Source organism: Plecotus auritus (genome assembly GCF_963455305.1).
Source record: "Plecotus auritus genome assembly, chromosome: X".
Taxonomy (NCBI): domain Eukaryota; kingdom Metazoa; phylum Chordata; class Mammalia; order Chiroptera; family Vespertilionidae; genus Plecotus; species Plecotus auritus.
The window spans coordinates 32393185-32401994 of NC_137784.1; the positions used below are offsets into that span (position 1 = coordinate 32393185).

Below are 8810 nucleotides of genomic sequence, written 5' to 3' on the forward strand. Positions count from 1 at the left end.
ATGCATTAGAGGAACTAATGTCAAGGGGAATTCCTAGAGCATCCAACTCAGGTGAACAAAAAGACTTCATCACTGGACTCCTCAAGACACTTTCTACATAAGGCCATCCCACAAAGACTGGGAAGCATAACAGTTATAATACATAGAAGCAAAAAGAAAGAGACAGCTAAAATGGGGAGATGAAGAAACAACCCCCCAATAAAAGAAAAGGAGGAATCTCCAGAAAAAGAAATCCTAAATAAAATGGAGGCAATCAACCTATCATACAGAGAGTTTGAAGCAATGATTATAAAGATGTTCAAGGAACTTAGTGCAAATTATAAGGATCTCAATGAGAACTACAAAAGCATGAAAATGGAAATAGAATCTATGAACAAGAACCTGACAAAAATGGAGAATAACATATCTGACATCAAGAACACACTGGAAGGACTTAAAGGTAGATTGGATGAAGCAGAGGATCAAATCAGCAATTTGAAAGACAAGGTAGAAATAAATACCCAATTAGAACAGCAAATAGAAAAAAGTTAAAAAGCAGGAAGATAACTTAAGAGAGCTCTGAAACAACATGAAATGAAACAACATTCACATCATAGGAATACCAGAAGGTGAAGAAGGTGAGCAAGAAACAGAGAACCTGAGAGAGAAGGAGGGGAATAAACCCAGCCCCACTGTTCACACCAGCCACACCATGCTGCTCATCAGTCTGCACAGCCATAGAGGCCACAGCAGCAAGAGTTCCAGGGTCTCCCTTAACTGTTGTAGTAACCTGGGTCCAGGGCCTCAGCAGTGCTCCTGATGTCCCTCACCCACCCCTGAAGATCCCAGGTGGGAAAAGGAATCACAATAGTTCAGCTAATTTATTTTACTCTGATAATAGGCTGAATGTAGCAGGGGAACTAATCCTAAGCTTAACAACTGGAACACCAGAGACCAGAACCACCATAGTCCCTTGCCGGGCTGGCCCTGCCCCCAAGCAAGTGGTTAGGGGTGATCAGGCAGGCAGGCAGAATGGTTAAGGGCGATCAGGCAGGCAGACCAGCGGTTAGGGGTGATCAGGTAGGCAGGCCAGCAGTTAGGGGCGATCAGGTTGGCAGATGTCCCTCACAGGGCTGGCCTTGCCCCCAGCAAGCAGTTAGGGGCAATCAGGTAGGCAGACAGTCCCTCACAGGGCTGGCCCTGCCCCCCAGCAAAGAAAGAGGGAGGCCCAGGCCAGCCAAGCCATCACACCCCAGCCTGTCGCCTGCAGAGGGAGGCCACTGGTGGCAGGGGAGGGGGGCAGCGCTGCACAGATGGCAAGCAGTGGCAGCAGAGGGGGTGGGGCCAGCTGCCTGAAGCCCGGGGAAGGAAAGTCCTGATAGGCCCTGATCTCAGGCCTGGCCTAGGGACCGTACCCGAGGGGTCCCGGATTGTGAGAGGGTGCAGGCTGGGCTGAGGGAACCCCTCCCCCCAAGTACACAAATTTTCATGCACTGGGCCTCTAGTGTCTAATAACAAGATGAGAATTCTCAGTGTCCAGACCAGGCTCACAGATGCCAAACACATTAACTGGAGAGCAGTGCTGAGCCGCAGCTGTCTCTACATCGAGATCCCAGGTGGTGCTCTGCCAGAAGGGAGCAAAGACAGCTTTGCAATTCTTCTCAAGTTTGCAGAGGAGCAGCTGCATGTTGCCCCACAAGAACCATGATGACATAGACGCTCTGCTCAGTACCTTAAGCTATATGGGCTTTGAGATTGTGAGACCTGGGCATCCCCTTGTCCCCAAGAGACCCAACACTTGCTTCATGGCCTACACATTTGAAAGAGAGTCTTCTGATGAGCACTAGTAGCAGCTGCACCACCTGCACCCCTCACCTTTGCCACCACTGACAGATCATTGCAGATCGTAGCCCCTTTGTGTGTCTCACTTTGTGCTGGTGGTGTGACCAACTGCTGCACTGGGGTGCAAATGCCAAGCCTTCTCCCCTCTCCTGGGTTTGTCTGCATGCTGTAATTGTACAAATAAATGCTCACTCCAAATTAGCGGTGTATTTCTTGAAATTTAATATTGTGTTTGTGATACTGAAGTGTTTGCTTTAATTCTAAATAAAAATTTATTTTACTTTTTTATTGCTGGTTTAAGGTGATACAGATTATCCTTGCACTTCAAGCAGGAGTTTTCTTATTTGAAGTTTTGGAAAAAGTTAACTTGGAAAGAAAGGTATTAATCTACCCTTCTTTTGCTTTCAAAAAATCTGAATAAAAATGATTACATCTATAAAAAAAAGAAACAAAGAATCTGTTTGTATATAATTTTCTAACCTCTGTGCTGTACATCTGAAGCTAATACAAAATATTATTTAATGTAAACTGATCTTTGTATTTAATAGTGTATTTGTTCTTTTAATTTGAGTTTCTGAGTGGCTGATCCATACCATAGTAGCCATATTTTCTACTATGTGGCCTGGAGTGCAAAGTCATTTTGTAAAGAAAGAAGCGGTGATGAGACACAGAACTGTCAGGTGAACTTAGAATTGATTTCTGAGAACTTTCTAATTCCAAGATCCAGTCCTTCCTGAAGTCCAGTATCAATGCTGCCCTTAGGGTTTTTGAAACCCTCTGGTCTCATTATAATCAGATTCACTTTGATATTCAGGAAACATGTTGATTTCTGATACTTGCAAACACAAAGTCTTAAGTAAATAAACATGTTTGGGAAATTTCACTTATAGAACCTCCAAAACTGCCTTTATCTTTATATATTTGTGTGTGTATGTTTGTGAATGAATTTCTGTACTGTGTGGATTTGGATTTTAACTGATTAGAAAATGCCATAAAACGTTAAGGTCCAAAGGTGCATACAGAAGAGAGACTAAAACCAGGAAGAAAGCAAATATTACCTACACTTGGGAAGAACTTTAGCAGAAAATTATTTCAGTGATTTTTAACATGCCATTGTCAAAATATTCTGAGAAAAATCATAGGAAAGGCAGTACCAATCTCACAAGAATGTGCTGTAAAAAGCAATTGTTGTTTTAATGAAAATTATAGTTAGGGTACTTAAACCAAGTGCCTTTGATACACGTGGTCTGAAATTGTCCTTTTTGATTTGGATTGGTCTTAAAATGTGTTTACAAAATAATGCTCTGAAACAAGACTGTTAAAATACTTGCTCTTAAATTCAAAGATTCCCTAAGATTTTGTGGAAATCCACCTTTGTTTGGTATGAAAAATATTAGCATAATATTTAAACATTTAAAATAGTTCTACTGATAGGTAAGTATACAGAGCTTAAGGTATACCCTAAGTTCTATACCCTAAGAAGCTTAGAATTTTGAAATGAGAAATGGGCAATGTACTAGAGAGTGGTTTCCTTTGGTTGAGCTTATGCAATAGCAACAAAAACATTTCCTCAGAACTTAAAACCACTCTCTATTAATCTTTATTATGACTGGAAAAAGTTGTCTGCAGGAAGTTTCATTTGTTTTCTAAATTTGGACTTGAAAATTTTGGACACAGATAACCTGAATCTTGAACATCATTTATCTTTCATATTCTTTGAAAATAATTTTTGACTGCTATATTTGAGATGCTAATCAATTTTCAGGCACATCCTGTTTTAAGAAAACACTCTATAAGAAGATCTAGATTTATAAAGCACAACGTTTTGGAGGATAACTGTGCCCATTACAGAGTGGTTCTTTGCTTTAACAAACAATTCAGACTTCTTTTAAGTTGGAGTTTCTAGGAGTTTCCAGGTGGTATATATCACTACACACAATATTAACATCTAGACAGAGAGAGATTGGTAAGGTACAGTAGAATCACTGCCAAATGAAGATCAAATTGAAAATAAAGCAATTCTAAAATGATTGTGGAAGTAAAGGAGAAGATATGGATTGAAAAAGTCCTTTTTTAGCACAATTTTGCAGGAATACATCTGTAGCATAAAGTGCATTGCACTTAAAGTGAAGATTATTTGGGAAGTGCAGTGGCCTCCTAAGAATAGAACCCATCTATCTAACAAATTACCCCCCAAAAGACTGTCAAATTTCCATTCAAAATGCCCCTTTATACTTGATTCATATTTTTCATTAGTGCTAAATGGCAACAGTCTTTTTTTAAAAAACTTTTTTAAATTGAGGTAGTATTGAATTATAACATTATATAATTTTCAGGTGTACAACATTATATACATTACAGCGTGCTCACCACCAAAGGTCTAGTTTCCCCACAATCTTGTCCATAGAGTACATCATGGTTAGTTTGTGTTTTGTTTTTTTCCTTTTACTTAGATGTCTAAGGGTAAGTTGCAAAACCATTGTATTCACAATGTGAATGGGACCTTATAAGTAAGCAAACAATCTTTTAAAAATATATATTTTATTGATATTTTACAGAGAGAAAGGGAGAGGGATAGAGAGTTAGAAACATTGATGAGAGAGAAACATCGATCAGCTGCCTCCTACACACCTCCTACTGGGGATGTGCCCACAACCAAGGTACATGCCCTTGACCGGAATTGAACCTGGGACCTTTCAGTCCACAGGCTGACACTCTATCCACTGAGCCAAACCAGTTAGGGCTATTGATCTTTTTTAGTAAAACCTGGGAAGACTGGCTGTGTAAGCCTACCTCAGAAATGGAAAAAGGAATGACATCCTCTGAAAATGTGAAATATCATGGGTGTTCAATCCTATCTAATAAAAGAGTAACATGCAAATTAACCATCACTCCGCTACACCCACAAGCCACGCCCACCAGCCATGCCCACCAGCCAATCAGGAGTGAATATGCAAATAAACCCAACCAAGGTGGCTACGGCCACAGAGAGCAGGAGGGAGGCTTGATTTTCCCCAGCAATGGAGGAAGACAAGCTTTCCACACACCCTGGCCTGCCTAGGCCTCTGCTTAAGGCTATAAAGTTTCAATTATAGAAGATACATAAATACCAACAGAAATGGCTGCCACCACGGAGCAAGCAGAAGGTTTGGCTCTGCTCCAGGCTACAAAGTTTCAATTGTAGAAGATAAATAAACCCCAGATACCAGGGCCTCCACTTGGGTCGCCAGGGGGCATGGCCAGCCTGCAAACCACTACAGGCCCCTAGCCCAGGCTGCCCCACGCCCCAAGGGAACCCCCACCCTGATCCGGGACACCCTTCAGGGCAAACCAGCTGGCCCCTACCCGTGCACCAGGCCTCTATCCTATCTAATAAAAGAGTAATATGCAGATTGACCATCACTCCAACACACAAGATGGCTGCCCCCAGTGGTCAAAGATCCTGCCCCCATGTGGACACAAGATGGCCACCACAAGATGGCCAGCAGGGGAGGCCAGTTGAGAGGGATCAGGTCTCCAAGGGAGGGACGTTGTGGGCGATCAGGCCAGCAGGGGAGCACAGTTAGGGGTGACCAAGCCGGCAGAGGAGGGAAGTTGGGGTGAGCAGGCCTACAGAGAAGGGCAGTTAGGGGTGACCCGGCTGGCAGAGGAGGGAAGTTGGGGGAGACCAGGCCTGCAGGGAAATGCAGTTGGAAGGGACCCAGGCCTGCAGGGGAGAACAGTTGGGGGGGACCAGGCCTGCAGGGGAGGGCAGTTAGGGGTGACCAGGCCTGCAGGGGAGGGCAGTTGGGGGGACCCAGGCCTGCAAGGGAGAGCAGTTGGGGGGGACCAGGCCTGCAGGAAAACAGGCCTGAAGGGGAGGGCAGTTAGGGGCAAAAATGTTAGGCATCAATCAGGCTGGCAGGGGAGTGGTTATGGGGTGATCAGGCTGGCAGGCAGAAGCAGTTAGGGGCAATCAGGAAGGCAGGCAGGCGAGCAGTTGGGAGCCAGCAGTCCTGGATTGTGAGAGGGATGTTCGACTGCACCAGGCCTCTATCCTATCTAATAAAAGAGTAATATGCCAACTGACCATCACTCCAACACACAATATGGCTGCCCCCATGTGGTCAAAGATCCTACCCCCATGTGGACACAAGATGGCCACCACAAGATGACCAGCAGAGGAGGGCAGTTGGGAGGGACCAGGCCTGCAAGGGAGGGCAGTTAGGGGTGACCAGGCCTCCAGGTGAAGGCAGTTAGGGGCAATCAGGAAGGCAGGCAGGTAAGCAGTTGGGAGCCAGCAGTCCTGGATTGCGAGAGGGATGTCCAACTGCCCGGGATCGGGCCTAAACGGGCAGTTGGACATCCCTTGAGGGGTCCCAGATTGGAGACGGTGCAGGTTGGACTGAGGGACACCCGCCCCGTGCATGAATTTCATGCACTGGGCCTCTAGTATGGTATATTATATTAAAAATGGTACATTTCTATAAGGTGTTTACCATGAGTCGAACTTGCAGGACTGGAAGTTGCTCTGGGTGAGTCAGTGATTGAGTGTTGAATGAATGTGAATGCCGAGGACATTACTGTACACTGCAGACCTTATAAACACTGTGCACTAGGCTGCACTAAATATATAAAACAACAGGAGATTAAATAAAATGATGCAAACAATAGACACAGTGAACATGAAATGTATGAGGCTGCTGCTGGTTTAACATGGCATATGGTTTTACAGCACTTTTTTCTTAGTAAAAAGAGTATACTATAAAATAACAATAAAAGGCATAGTATAGTAAATACATAAACCAGTAACATAGTCATTTACTGTAATTATCAAGTACATAATAGTATTGCTATGATTTTTTATGACTGACAGTGCAGTAGGACTGTTTACACCAGCATTACCATGAACATGTGAGTAATGCATTGTGCTATGACATTACCATGGCTATAGGAATTTTTCACCTCCATTATAAACTCATGGGACCTCTATCGTATACGTGGTCTGTTATTTACCGAAATGTCATTATGTGGTGCATGACTATATTTATGAGTGTGGTTTGGCATCAGAGGAACATGGATTTGAATCCTGGTTCCTCCACTTGTTATATGGTACTCTTAGCAAGTCATTTCAGCCTCTCCAGTTATCCATTCCTTTGTTTATTAAATGAGAATGATAATAGAATCTAGTCTATGAAATTTTTGTCAGAATGACTATGAGAAAATCCATGTGAAACTCTCAACAAGGTGTGTGACACTCAATACTAGTAAAAGACAGCATTACTGCCCTAACCGGTTTGGCTCAGTGGATAGAGTGTCAGCCCTCAGACTCAAGGGTCCCAAGTTCTATTCTGGTCAAGGGCATATATCTTGGTTGCGGGCACATACCCATTAGGGAGTGTGCAGGAGGCAGCTGATCGATGTTTCTCTCTGTCCCTCTCCCTTCCTCTCTGTCAAAAATCAATAATAATAAAAAAAGACAGCACTACTATTGTATAATTAAGAACAGAGCCAGGATTAGGACCCAGGTTTCTTAATGCCAGGTCCCTGCTCCCTTCACCATGACTGCAATAGCAGATGTGCTACAAAATCTTTAGTAAACTTGAACATATATTTTCTAATTTTACCCCCATCAATCACACCACAGTCCCTGTCTCATTCCAGTAGTTTTAGATATTTTAACATACAAGTGGAAAAGTGATTTAGTTGTAATTATTCATTTATATTAAAAGAGACATCTGAATATTTAGGTTCAGTTTAAGTTTTGTATCTCACATATGAGTGAAATTATGTGGTGCTTGACTTTTCCTGTCTGACTTATTTCACCTAGCATGATATTCTCAAGATCCAAAAAGACAAACAAAAACTCATGGACACAGACAACAGTATGCTGATTACCAGAGGGAAGGGGGTTTAGGAGCAGTAAAGGATAAAGGAGGTCAAATATATTGTAACAGAAGGAGATTTGACTTTGGGTGGTGAACACACATTACAATATGAAGATCATGTATCATAGAAATGTACACTTGAAACATATATAATCTTTTTAAAAAATCACTTGAATATTAGACATAGACAAGAAAATAAAAGCTGACTATTCTTTAGGTCCATGTCAACAGTTGATTGATGGAAAGTATATCAGAGATTTGAGAGGATATCTAGTAGCATTATGGTTGAGTAATTTTGGATATCATATTAAAGATTTTAGTTTTATTTAATTTTAAAAGAACTTTTATAGATTATTATTTCATTAGAGAAAGAGACAGAGAACCAAAAAGGAAAACAAAAACCAAGATTTTTACGTACCCCAGATCCAGAGTGGATCCTGTTATATGTGTGATTGAGTGTACTTTGGGGCTCATTATACAAAGAATCAATAAACGTGAAGAGTTTTGCAAGAAATTGTACACTTGAAACCTATATAATCTTACTAATCAATTTTACTCTAATATATTTAATAAGAAGAACTATACAGATTCAATCCCAAGAGAAACAACACAGCATACTTTTCAAGTTACACTTTATCAAGTAAACTGTTTTTAAATACCTGAAATTTAGTCATGAGGCACAGGAAATTCAGGAGACCTGAAATTTAAGCTTTTGTTGTTGAAAAAGCATTTGTTATGGATTCCACTACTATCTTTATTTATAGGCTTTGGCCCATATTCTAATAGAGATCAGTGCATCACAAGCTGAAATGGAAACTTCATGGAAATACTGTAAATCTCTAAGGTAATTGGGTATTAGGACTTGACAAGGAAGATCCAAACAGATGCAGTGGCTTCTTACACAGGAGGTCTGATCAAAGGGAACTTGAATAGTACTGCTTGTGCCATAACTTGAATAGACAATAAATATTTGACTAACAATTCTATTTGTGGTAAGAGAATCTACTTGGATGCATATAAAAAATGTACTATATATTTAAATAAAGTTTTGGGAAAAAAAAGTCCTTGACTTGTTTTTCTTTTTTGTTGCAGTACAAGCATAAAGAACATTTTGCAGATATT

General features: G+C 41.6%; 1 pseudogene across 1 annotated transcript; it reads left to right on the forward strand.

Annotated features, from left to right (window-relative positions):
* Window positions 1-294: 294 nt before the first annotated feature.
* On the forward strand, window positions 295-1826 carry LOC308239583 (ornithine decarboxylase antizyme 1-like; annotated as a pseudogene). Its single transcript has 3 exons — window positions 295-439; window positions 597-903; window positions 1485-1826. The product of its transcript is annotated as an ornithine decarboxylase antizyme 1-like (transcript).
* Window positions 1827-8810: the final 6984 nt, after the last annotated feature.